Genomic DNA, 13,837 nt, shown 5'->3' on the forward strand with positions numbered 1-13,837 from the left:
GTCTACAAACCCACACCCACCCACATAGAGAGAGAGAGCGAGTAACAGACAGGAGCAAGGCAGTGGTAGCACATATCTTTAATCTCAGCCCTTTGGAAGCAGGGTGGGTCTCTGAATTTGAGGGCAGCCTTGTGTATAGAATGAGTTCCAGGAAAGCCAGAGTTACCTGTCTTGAATCCCGCCCCCCCCACACACACACAATCACCCTGCCAAAAGAGTAACAAATAAATGATCAGACCTTGAATAATTAATTCACCTTTGGGTTCTCAAAATGAAGAAAGAATATCAAGTTATTGTGTCTTAAGGCCATACAACATGGAAACAAGTTTTGATGCTTTCAGAAAACATAAAATCTTCTTGGAAGACTGATATGAACACTGAAGATGAAGAAAGCTGTGGCATCTCCACTGGCTAAGGAAAAGCACAGTTGCTTGCCTACAGGGGGTTTAAATGCACTCATGGTTAAAGGCTGACTATTCTCCACATGGCCAAATCCTGCCTGGTGCTCTGGTAACAGCCTGGTGCAAGAAACCTAAGCAAGTCATACAGGGACTGGACACTGAGGACCCTGGTATGTCCTTCCACAACCATGACCAACAGCTGTGGAAATCATTCCATGGATCATTCCCCATGGAGCTCTTCATTTTCTTTGACTTTATGCAATTCATTCAAATATTCCAAACTGCTTGCTTAGGGTGCAAGTTGATTGATTTGGATCTTAAATTTTGTCTGGATATGAAGTACATAGATTCTTTGTTTTTGCTCTGTGGTTTGAAATGCTGATTATAGTGTACTATGAATCAGGACTTTTCAAGGGTACAATACAATGTAAAGGTATACTAGACTTAAAGTTCTGTGGTGTGAGAAAAAATCAAAAGGAAAAACATTTGAATAGTGTTAAACAGGTACTGTAAGCAACAGTATGTAAGCCAGCTACGGATCTAAGGTCTAAATGATGAAAGTCAAAACCTTAGAAAATGCCAGACAGTAGTACATGTTCAGTCTCATAAGTCAGTGGCAGCAGGAGGCTCATGAGTGTGGAATGTCTCATTCTGGTATGTGGAAATCAGCTGGAGAATCTCGTGCAAAGTCAATGATGGAGAACAGGCCAAAGGGTGGGCAAAATACACTGACGCCTGTTCTTTCCCCCACAATGGTAAATGCATCTCTCTCTCTCTCTCTCTCTCTCTCACACACACACACACACACACACCACACAGCAGCACACACACAAAGGGGATTCTAGCTCACTGTGAATCACAGGTGTCTGCTACCCATTGTCAGACATACATAGCCATTACATGGGAATGAGAAAGAGGAGAAAAGGAAGAGAAATGATTCACCCATTGAATCCACTTAACCTGTCATCTGGATCTGCTGCAGCTCACTTGGCTATATGTGTGTTCTTAGATGCTCATCCCAATTTTTGGCTGTATGGTCACCATAACATGGACATTTCTGGACTCCCATTTCATCTCTGGAGAATGATGCCACATTACAACCAACTATCAGTTGGGACTCCCATTGCAAGAGAGGTCCCTCTTGAGTGAGAAGCTGGTAACTGCTTTGCTAGGACCAAATGAGAGATTCACCTGCCCTTATCATCTGCCAACATAAGCAAGAAAAACTATTATTCTTTCCTTTCTAAGACATAATATATCTGAACTTGTCAAATCTTGTTGATTTTCTGACACAATATATAGTATTAATTAATTTAGAGTATTACCTACAGGTTAAACTGAAGGTAAATATTTACATAATGTGGGAAATTTGTTTTTTAAAAAAGAACTACAAAATTACTTGATTCCAGACAAAAGGAAACTGTAATTTTCAATTAGCCATTCTGCTACATAAAGAACACGAATACTTGCAAAATTACCCTCTCACTCCAAGTGCTCTCCTGGGCTGTTACTGCTAATGGCTTCTTTCATGACATTTATTTTCAAAAATTTAGCAGTATTCTCGCCGGGCAGTGGTGGCACACACCTTTAATCCCAGCACTCAGCAAACAGAGAAAGGCAGATCTCTGTGAGTTCAAGGCCAGCCAGGTCTACAGAGAGTTCCCAGGACAGGCTCCAAAGCTACACAGAGAAACCGTGTCTTGAAACCCTCCCCTCAAAAAAATTATCAGCATTCTCAAATTGCATCTTTTTTAGGTTTTCATTGTAAATTGTATATACTTATCAGATACAAAGTGATGATATGATTTATTAATAAACTTATTAGCAAATCTTAAACCAAGTTTACTACATGTAGATCCACTCGCATACCTAGGTTTGTCATATAGGGACTTTGGAAATTTTCACTCCCGTTGATTTAAAAATATACAATACAATACAAGCTATATCTGAGATAGTCGCAGGAAAAGAATATTGACCACTGAAGTTAAACTTAAATTAGAATAAGACGTGCTCAATATTAGAGTAAAGAACCCAAGTTTCTGATTTGATTTTAGAAACCTGAATTGGTCTTCTTGTTTTATAATACCCATTTGTCTACACAGGAACCTGTGTAGTAGGAGCTGCGGGCTGTGTTCCTGCCGCCCCAGCTCCTGGTCGCCTAGCTAGCTTATGCCCCAAAATAACAACACACAAATTGTATTCATTTAAACACTGCTTGGCTCATTAACTCTAGCCCTTACAGGCTAATTCTCATATCCCGATCAACCCATCTCTAATAATCTGTGTAGCATCAGTCTTACCGGGAAAGATTCAGCATGTCTGACCTGGCAGCTTGCTTCATTGTGTCTGCCCTGAGAGGAGCTGCATGGCGTCTGAGCTCACTTCCTCTTCCTCCCAGCATTCTGTTCTGTTTACTCCACCCACCTATGTTCTAACCTATGAGGGCCAAGCAGTTTCTTTATTTTTTAACCAATGACCTTCCTCCATCAAACCTGAATCACCAGTTGAGATTTGTCCCATGGCAAAAGACTGACATGTGAGAAACACAATGAATGATTCGACCCATATGGAAAAACACTGGGGCCAGGGATGGCTCAGTAGATAAGAGTGATTGCTGCTAATCCCGACAATATGAGTTTGACTCTTCAGGACCCAAAAGATGGAAAAACAAACCAACTCTTTCCAGTTGTCCTATGACATCCAAATGCATCCTTATAACACAACATGGATATACACATACACACACACACACAAATAAAATAACTTTAAACTTTAATTTTATGAAGAGAAAAAGAAAAGCACAATTCTGAGAGCTATTGGTTGTGTTGTCAGGAACAGGGAATACAAATGGTTGTCCCACCGCTGCACATAAAATGTTTAGGCAAATCAGTTTCTAGACTGAATGTACAATTATATGATGCTTCCCGCTCATTTTTCCCTTATAATGAAAATAGATTCTTTTCTCATACAATATATACTGATTAGTGTAACCCTCCCTCTACTCCTCCCAGTTTCTCCCTACCTCGGATCCCATCTGGATCATTAGAAAACAAACAGGATTCTAAGGGATAATAGTAAAATAAAATAAGATAAATTAAAATAAAAATTAACAGGTTGGAATTAGACAAAACAAACAGAAGAAAGGGAGACCAAGAAAAGGCACAAGAAATTGAGACTCACTCTCAGGAATACCTTGAAAACACTCACATGGGAGTTATATATCCACGGATGACCTGTAGGGTAGAAACAGACAGGGGAAAATAAATGATAAAATAAAAATTTAAAACAAAATTGAAAATAATAAAATAATTTGTAGCATGCTTTTTCCTTTGAGCCACCAACCGGCTCCCAAACCATGACACAGAGATTCATTATTGTTTTGAATACTCAGTCTTAACTTAGCTCTTAGTTTAATTTGTTTTTTTTTTATCTTCAATTTACCTTGGAACTTTTTAACCTTTTTTCCTTCCTTCCTTCCTTCCTTCCTTCCTTCCTTCCTTCCTTCCTTCCTTCCTTCTTTCCTTCCTTCCTTCTTTCCTTCCTTCCTTCCTTTCCTTCTGCATATCTTACTTTCCTGCTGTCTTCATATTTGACGGGCAGCTGCCTGGCTTCTGGCCCTGAATATATCCCTCTCTTTCTTCCTCGTTCTCTCCTTCGTCTCTCTTCCTAAACTAGATTTCTCCTCCTATTTATTCGTTCTGCATGACAGACCTGCCTATTCCTCTCCTGCCTAACTATTGGCCATTTAACTCTTTATTAGATCAATGAGATGCCTTAAGTAGGCAAGCTAAAATAATGGAACACATCTTTACATAATTAAACAAAGGCAGCATAAGCAAATGTAACACACCTTTGCATAACTAAAATAATATTCCCCAATTTTATTTTATTTTAAAAAGAAAACAAACTATATGTTTTTCATTTTACATACCAATCACTGTTCCCATTACCTTCCCTCTTCCCATTCCCTCCACCTACACACCCCCGTCCACTCCTCAGAGAGGGTAAGGCACATTGCTTTGGGGAAGGTCCAAGGCCCTCCCTACTATTTCTAGGGTGAACAAGGTATCCATCCAAAGAGAATAGGTTCCCCCAAAGTCAGAACAAGCAGCAGGGATAAATTCTGGTACCATTGACAGTGGCCCCTCAGTCTGCTCCAGCCATACGACTTTCACCCACATTCAGAGGGACTAATTTGGACCTATGCTGGTTCCTTCCCTGTCTGGCTGGTGTTGGTGAGCTCCCATTTGCTCAGGTAAACTGTTTCAGTGGGTATCCCCATCATGTCTTGACCCCTTGGCTCATATTCTCATTCCTCCCACTCTTCAACTGGACTTTGGGAGCTCAGTCCAGTGCTTCATTGTGGGTTTTTAACTCTGTTTCTATCAGTTGCTGGATGAAGGGTCTATGGTGACATTTAAAATAATCATCAGTCTGACTACAGGGCAAGGCCAGTTGGGCCACCCATTCCTCAATTGCTTAGGGTCTTAGCTGGGATCATCCTTGTAGATTTCTGGGAATTTCTCTAGTGTCAGGTTTCTTGCTAACCAAATAATGGCTCCCTCAATCAAAATATCTCTTTCCTTGCTCTCATCTCTGTCCTCCCTCAATCTCAATTATCCCATTCCCTCAAGTTCTTCTCCTCCCCTGCTTTTTCCCTCTTCTTCCACCCTCCCTTGTCCCCCACCTCATGTGATGGGGAACTTCAGCCAATCACATTCTGTTTAGGGTGTGTCCCCCTGGGACCACACAAAACAAATAAAAGATCCCAGTGCGCTTGCCTCTTCCTCTGCCTTCTGTGCTCCTGGATTGCTGGAACCCTGGTTTGTAAGTTTTCTTGCTTCTGTTTATTAAAGCTGAATATTATTTTAATTTGGTCTGGTTAATTATAACTTCTGATCGACCACGCCCAACAATTGGCACCCAATGTGGCACTCGAACCCACGACCCTGGGATTAAAAGTCCCATGCTTTCCGCCATAGGAAAGGAGGCGCCGCCATGTCTGCGCTTCTGCAATGGATGGTCGTTCGGAACTGCTCCAGTTTCCTGATCAAGAGGAATAAGCAGACATACAGCACCGAACCCAATAATCTGAAAGCCCGCAACTCCTTCCGCTACAATGGGCTGATTCACTGCAAAACAGTGGGAGTGGAGTCCGCGGCTGACACAGCAAAGGGGTCATGGTGGTCATGAAATGCAGATCCAGTCAGCACAAACCAGCTACTTCTTACATAAAGACCACCATCAACAAGAATGCACGGGCCACCCTGAGCAACATCAGGCACATGATCCGAAAGAACAAGTACCGCCCCGATCTGCGCATGGTGGCCATCTGCAGGGCCAGTGCCATCCTACGAAGCCAGAAGCCTGTGGTGGTGAAGAAGAAACAGACCGGTCCTACCAAAAGCTCCTGAGCCCTACACCCCAGAAGCAATAAAGAGTCTACTGACTTTTTTCAACAAAAAAGGGGGGGACTAACTGGTTTGATGGGATAATTCGTATTTGTGAGTTATTGATTTTAGAAAATTGTATTGGTGTTGATTCTTGAATATTGATATATTGAATATTGTATGTGAGTATGCTTCTACCTCTATTTATTGAATATTGTATGCTTCTACCTCTATTTAAAACATTTGTTTTATATATATATATATAGTGTTGATTTATTTACCATATTGCAGTGTACATTTCTACCTCTGATATTATTTATGTAATGACATTGTTTACATTTGGAGGTCATTGTCATCATTTATTGCACAGTTCTTTATTCTCTTAGTCTTCAAGTTAGATAAATATCAAGAATTATAAATCAGTAGTCATATATGTGTATCATATTTATATTTAGGCTAATCAGGTTCTTTAGATACATAGAGATTATATTTAGTATAGATAGTATAATCTTCAACCTCTTTGAAGAGCTGTAGAAAAATGGCCTTTAATCTAACAAGATACAATTACTCCTGGCAACACCGCTCTACTCCCGAAAGAATGTTGAGCACCAAAGGCACTCCACTTGGAGCTTGTCTTCTTGGCAGAACTGGCCTTTGGGCAAAGAAAAGCCCATAACTCGACTACTGACAGAGATACAGAGTATCCATAAATGGATAAAAACAGGATTGTCTTATCTTGCCAAGACAGGGTAGGATAGTTCTAAAAAGTTCCTTGACTTTGAAAATGGTATGTCAGTTATGTTAGGCCTTAGCCAAAGTTGGTTGCCTCAACATTACAAACAAGACTTTGGGTGATTGCTTAGATAGTCAGTGTCTCTGTCATTTGTTGCACATTTTGGAAGTTTCTCATTTGCACTTCCTGGTTGCTCAAGTAATATTACTTCCCTTCTCAGATCTTTGATGGAGTTGAAGATTAGATAATTGTAGTTACCCTTTACATTATTTAGACTCCTTGAAATAGAATGCTTAGTAAAACTTTTATTATATGTGGTGCAGGAGAATTGTCTGTATTCTGTCAATCATGTTTTAAATAAATGCTGATTGGCCAGGCAGGAAGTATAGGTGGGAAAACCAGACAGGAAGTAGAAATGATACAATGAGAACAGGAGAATTCTGGGAAGGAGGAAGTTGATTCCTCCCATTCCTGCCCAGACCACCGAAGCAGCAGGATGTGATGTGCCTCACTGAAAAAGGCACTGAGCCACATGGCTAACATAGATCAGAAAAATGGGTTAATCAAGATGTGAGAGTTAGCCAGTGAGAGGCTAGAGCTAATGGGCCAATCAGTTTATAATTTATGGAGACCTATTTGTGATTTTCTTTGGGGCTTGCCTGCTGTGGGGTACCGGGTGGAACAGAAAACCTCAACAAATCAGTCCCTCGTGTTACATATATGTTTCTTGCTTAATATTGTTTGTTGTTTGGTATCTGTTCCTACTGTATATAGTTGTATTGGGTTTAGGTCGATCTTGTTTAGACAAAAAGGGAGATGATAGGGAACTTCAGCCAATCACATTCTGTTTAGGGTGTGTCCCCCTGGGGCCACACAAAACAAACAAAACATCCAAGTGCACTTGCCTGTTTCTCTTTGCCCTCTGCGCTCCTGGATCACTGGAACCCTGGTTTGTAAGTTTTCTTTCTTCTGTTTATTAAAGCTGAATATTATTTTAATTACAACTTCCAATCGACCACGCCCATCACTCATGCTCCCTATTTTGTCAGGTGATCTTGTTTGTTTCCCCTTTCTAGGTGGATCTATGTATGTTTTTCTTAAGATTCACCTTGTTACCTAGTTTCTGTAGGACCATGAACTACAAGCTCAATATCCTTTTTTTTACAACTAGTATCCACTTATGAGTGAGTACATACTCACTTTCATCTTTCTGGGTCTGGGTTACCTCACTCAGGATGGTTTTCTCTAGTTCCACTCATTTGCATGCAAATTTCAAGAAGTCATTGTTTTCTTACCACTGGGTAGTACTCCAATGTGTAAATTGCCACATTTTCTTCATTCATTCTTCGCACAACAATATTTTTTTAAAGGAAAAGGCCTGACACAATATTCAAAGACAAGGAACTTCCAAAGATGTTAGTGAGTTTGTTTTCTGTTGCTCATCTACTGCTGGACTTGCAGACCACCGTTCAGAGTAGTAGTCTGTTTCCCCAGTGAGACTCCCTGAATGGAAACTAAACTTTCATTTGCAAGTGGCTATTAATTAAAGATTGCTTCTGAGTTAGGGACATGAGTCCACTTCTCATTTGAGTTCCAAGGAGCCCTGCAAGCCTGTCTCTGCTCTTTCTTTAGGTGAACAGGCTTTATGAGACCATAAACTTCAAATCATTCATAAGCCAGTTTCCTTCCCCTCACTGTGCACGGTTGCATCCTGACAGTAGAAAACAGTCTCACACTGTGAAGCATCAGGAAAGGAACAGTAGTGACATAAACTCTGCTCGATAAATCTGATGCCTCCAGGATCATTGACGTCATTCCTTGCTGACTGTCAGTATGAAGAAAACTAAGCCTCCTGTTCCCAGTCTGTTCAGTTCAATCCATTCATAAGATATTTTCCGAATCTAGGAAAGCAAATGCTGGAAAAACCTGAACACAAAGAAGAAAGGGATTTAGGCATCTAATCGAAACATGGCGACACTAGTGATTATCTGAGTTATGTGAGCGTTGTTTAAAATCACTTCCCTCTGGAAGTCAAGGAAAACTATGGAGTTGGATTCTTACATTTCACCTTTACTTGTGTCCCAAGCAGTGACCTCCAGCCATCAGGCTTACCTTATAAGCACTTACCTACTGACTGACTCTGCCAGCCCTTAGTTCTAGGTTTAATTGATCATAAAGAAATATGATCAATAACTGTGGATGGGGAGAGAGTTTAGTCTGCTCTGCAAATATAAAGACCTGAACTTAGAACCTCAGCAACCATTTAAAGAACCAAGTCCTTTAAATGTCTTCCAAAGGCGAGGTGGGGGTGGGGAGCAGAGTTAAGCAGGAGCTCACTGGCCAGTCGGCCTAGCCAAAATGGTGAGTTCCAGGTTTAGTTAAAGAACCTAGCTCAAGGCCGGGCGGTGGTGGCGCACGCCTTTAATCCCAGCACTTGGGAGGCAGAGGCAGGTGGATCTCTGTGAGTTCGAGGTCAGCCTGGTCTACAAGAGCTAGTTCCAGGACAGGCTCCAAAACCACAGAGAAACCCTGTCTCGAAAAACTTAAAAAAAAAAAAAAAAAAAAAAAAAAAGAACCTAGCTCAAAGAGCAAGGTGGAAAGCAACTGAAGTAGACACCTGACATCAACCTCTGGGCTCCACAGGCACCCATGTGTTTATATGCACACACACACACACACACACACACACACACACACTAGTACAAATATACCACACACACATTTAAAAAGGAAATACACTCTTAAGCATATAAACCACATTTCCCTCAAGGTATAAGGAATAGTATATTCAAGATATTAAATATTAGTAAATAGCTACCATGTTGAAGCATAAAATAACTGGGTTCTATCATTTGTTTCTTCAACATTTATCCCCTCCCCCAAAAAATCATCATAGGTAGAGTATTTTTATTTTATTTCAAAAACATATCATCTAAAGCATAGGAGTGGCAACATACTTTGGAGACTGAGGCAGGAGGATTGCCAGGAGTCTGATGCCAGTTTGATCAACATAATGAATTCTAGGCCATCCTGATCTACCTGTTGAGTTCTATGCCAGCCTGGGCTACATAATAAGATGTTATCTCAAAATATAGAATAATAATGATAATAACAACAAAATACATCCTACCAACTGAGTGAGTCTTCCATCATAACCCCCAGTGGAGGACATAGCCTTCTTAGTAGTTTGTTATTGTTTAAATATTTGAAAATCCTTTTATAATTATTTTTATGTGTGTAGGCGTTTTACCTGCATGTATGTCTTGCACCATGTTCTTACCTGGTGCCCAAGGAATCTAGAAAAGAGAATCTGTCCCCGAGAACTAGAGTTTCAGATGGTTATGAGCCACCATGTGGATTCTGGGACTTAAACATGGGTCCTCCGTTTGTGTCCTTAACAGCTGAGCCATCTCTCCAGCTCTTTAATACAAAGGAACTCCTTTGCTATTTTACCACCAAACACATATTTATTTACTTGGACGATATCCTTTTGTTCAAAAACGTGTGGTTTTTTATCTCTAAGCATCTTTCTGTGGCTTTTATTTTTTGACAAAATTCCTTCTCCAAAGCCAGCACCACTACGTGAAGCATTGCTTCAGAAGGAGAGTTCCCAAGTGGTCTGGGCAAATGCATTCTCTCCGGAGACTTAAATAACTCCTGCATCTCTGTCTACGGGAATACTAGTGCTTTCCCTGCACTAGCAGAGTTGGGCAAGACTGTACATAAGCCCTGAGTCTCAGCGCTCTGCAGCGCAGGACCCTGCGCCCTTAGTTTCCTCTGGGGGTTTTTTTGCTACCTGTTCTCATTGACACAATCTCAAGGGTTGGCCTGTGTTTTCTCCACACTAAATCTACTCCAGGTCCCTTCTATTTAGAGCAGCTTATATATATATATATATTCTTTTTTTTCTTTATTTTATTCTTTTTAAATTAAAATTTCCGCCTCCTCCCCGTTTCCTATTTCCCTCCCCCTCCTCCCACATATCGCCCCCTCCCCCCGTTCCCCTCCCCCACTCCCCTCCCCCTCCCCCACTCCCCTCCCCCTCCCCCATTCCCCTCCTTCCATTCCATTCCCCCTCCCTCTAGGTACTGAAGAGCAGTCCAAATTCCCTGCCCTGAGGGAAGTCCAAGGTCCTGTCACTTCTATCTAGGTCCAGGAAGGTGAGCATCCAAACAGGCTAGGCTCCCACAAAGCCAGTTCATGTATTAGGATCGAAACCTAGTGCCATTGTCCTTGGCTTCTCATCAGCCTTCATTGTCCGCCGTGTTCAGAGAGTCTGGTTTCATCCCATGCTTATTCAGTCCCAGTCCAGCTGGCCTTGGTGAGCTCCCGAGACTTGACTCTAGAGGGGCTCGCAGGTGTCCAGGGAGATGCCCCCAGCTAGTACCTTGGGCAACTGAGGAAAGGGAACCTTAAATAACCCTATCCTATAGCCATACTGATGAATATCTTGTATATCACCTTAGAACCTTCATCTGGCGATGGATCGAGATAGAGACAGAGACCCAATTTGGAGCAACGGACTGAGCTCTTAAGGTCCAAATGAGGAGCAGAAGGAGGGAGAACATGAGCAAGGAAGTCAGGACCACGAGGGGTGCACCCACCCACTGTTACAGTGGAACTGATCTATTGGGAGCTCAGAGCAGCTTTTATAAGAGCAATCTACATTCTGGTCAGTGATTCTCATCTTGGAAATTTCTGGGGCACCCGTGGCTTTGTGGTTTATCTTCCTACAAATGCTGGTGTTCCTTCTGGCTTGCTTTGGCTTTTCGTCTCTGTTTTGGGTGTTTTCACAGCTATTTGTCACCATTGTTAATTGTTTTCTTTTTTAATTGTGTGTGTGTGTGTGTGGTGTAAGCACACATGTGTATGGGACTCCATGCACCTGTGAACCCATACAGAGGCCAAAGGAGGACATCTGGTGTCCTACTCCATCACCCTGTGCCTTATTCCTTGAGACAGAGGCTATTATTAAACCTGGAGCTAGGCTGACAGTCTTCAAGCCCCAGTGACTCTCCTATTTCTACCTGTCACAACTCTGGGGTTATAGACACATATGTACAGCTTTTCACTTGGGTTTTAGAGATTTGAACTCAGGTCCTTATGCTTGCATGTCATACTAATTGTACCTGTCAAATGGTATTTTTCAACCATTTAAAAGTGTGCAATATATTTCATTTCTATTGTCTCATTTATTTTTAATTTTGAGTAAAGTTGGGATTAGAAAGAAAGAGATTTTAGAGAATAGATTTTTATACGTGTGTTGAGATTGCTTAAACTTCTAAAATGTAGTCAGATTTTCAATAGTTCAGCATGTGCTTCAGTCATTTTGTGTAATATGTGTACATACATGTGTCTCAGTAATATGTTCTCCTTAGACATACATTTTTAATGTAATAACGTTTGATTGGTAACTTTACAGTATACAGCACATTTTTATCATTTTATCATTAGTATCATTCTCTCTACTTATTATTGTATTATAATATTATTGAGAATATTTTCATGTAATATGTCTGATCACAGTTTCCCTTCCTCCAACTTGTACCAGATCCTCTCTAACCTCCAACTCTCTACTTACCAACCCCATGCCCCTTTCTCTCTCTCTCTCTCTCCCACTCTCCCTCTCTCTATAAAACAAATGGGCAAATTTAAAAAAAAGATATTTTAAAAGAAAAAGCACAAGAAACACAAACAAAACCCATGAAAACACAAAACAGGAAACCAGCATATAACAAACAAAAGAGCACTAAAATTAAAAAAAAAAAATGCCCAAACACAGAAATATAAGACAAAAACCTAAAAAAAATGACGCTGAATTCATCTTACGTTAACCATGTACTGCTGAGCATGGGGCCTACTCATAAGTGTGGTTTGTATGTCTAGTTAGGCTCCATAGGAGAACACTGAGTTTTCCTTTGCAAGTGGATTCTCGGGCATACACTTCACTTCCTGGGCTACTTCTTTACAGTACTATGGATAATTCAAATTGGTTTTGCTTAGTACTGATGTGATATGATTTTTTTTTAAAAGATTTATTTATTTATTATGTATACAGTGTTCTGCCTTCAGGCCAGAAGAGTGCACCAGATCTCATTACAGATGGTAGTGATCCACTATGTGGGTGCTGGGAATTGAACTCAGGACCTCTGGAAGAAAAGCCAGTGCTCTTACCCACTGAGCCATCTCTCCAGCCCCGTGATATGATTTTTCAATCATGTGACTTTCAACATTTCTGTGCTACTTCACTTTAGATATGCGCACTTTAAACAATGCTTTGTATAATATTTTTTTAACTAAGGCTTGGAGCTTTGTTTTCTAATTCTTATTCTATTTACTTCTTGAAACAGTGTCTTACACTATAGGTCAGGCTAGAATTAAATAATTAAGCAAACTTGAAGCCATCCTGTTGCCTCAGTTTTCTGAAGCCTCAGATTACAGTCATGGCAGGCTAGATTACTGTTGTTGTTGTTTTATTTAGACAAGTTAACAAAATTTGTAATTACAAAACTAACTGGGTTCATTTATTCCATCTTTGTGATTTTTGCCATTGGCCCTGTCTGTGTATTTCTTTGTGCTCTATTCCCCTTCTTTTTTAGATGGTTTAAGATTCATTTCTACATTCCATCTATTTGAGTGTTTGCTATCTGGACACTGATGTATAAAAGAGCATTCATAAGACCACATATTGTTTACCATTTCTGTTCCTTCCGATTGAATTGTACCAGCAGTCGGGAGTTATGTCTGCTTGCACTGTGGCTCCCATTTTCATCAACTCTAGGAAATAAGGGAATTGTCTAGCATCAATTCATTTGCATGCATTCAGATGGCCAAGTAGTCCCAGCCTAGCCTTTCATTTGAGAATATTGCACAATTGAGTCTGTCAACATCCTGTCATGAAGTATGGAAGGGCTTGTGAGATTCCACCCCTCCCCTCCCTGAGGATGGATTCTCAATTATTGGTCGCTGGAAGGCGTAGAGACATTTTCTTCAGTGTTTAAGTCACAGGGATACTGCCCGAGTTTCTACAAATCACCTCTCACCAACTTCTCTAAGCCACCCCAATGAAATGCGCACTGGATCACCAAGAAAATGAAACAAAATAAAACAACAGTTTTTTTTTAAATATTTATTTATTTATTTTGTATACAATATTCTGCCTGTGTGTATGTCTGCAGGCCAGAAGATGGCACCAGACCCCATTACAGATGGTTGTGAGCCACCATGTGGTTGGTGGGAATTGAACTCAGGACCTCTGGAAGAGCAGGCAATGCTCTTAACCTCTGAGCCATCTCTCCAGCCCCAAAACAACA

At 40.8% G+C, this 13,837-nt stretch overlaps 1 pseudogene; it reads left to right on the forward strand.

The window, feature by feature from the left end:
* The first annotated feature begins 5,399 nt into the window (after positions 1-5,399).
* Positions 5,400-5,815, forward strand: LOC130868191 (60S ribosomal protein L28-like; annotated as a pseudogene).
* Positions 5,816-13,837: the final 8,022 nt, after the last annotated feature.

The sequence above is a fragment of the Chionomys nivalis genome, chromosome X (assembly GCF_950005125.1).
Source record: "Chionomys nivalis chromosome X, mChiNiv1.1, whole genome shotgun sequence".
Classification (NCBI taxonomy): domain Eukaryota; kingdom Metazoa; phylum Chordata; class Mammalia; order Rodentia; family Cricetidae; genus Chionomys; species Chionomys nivalis.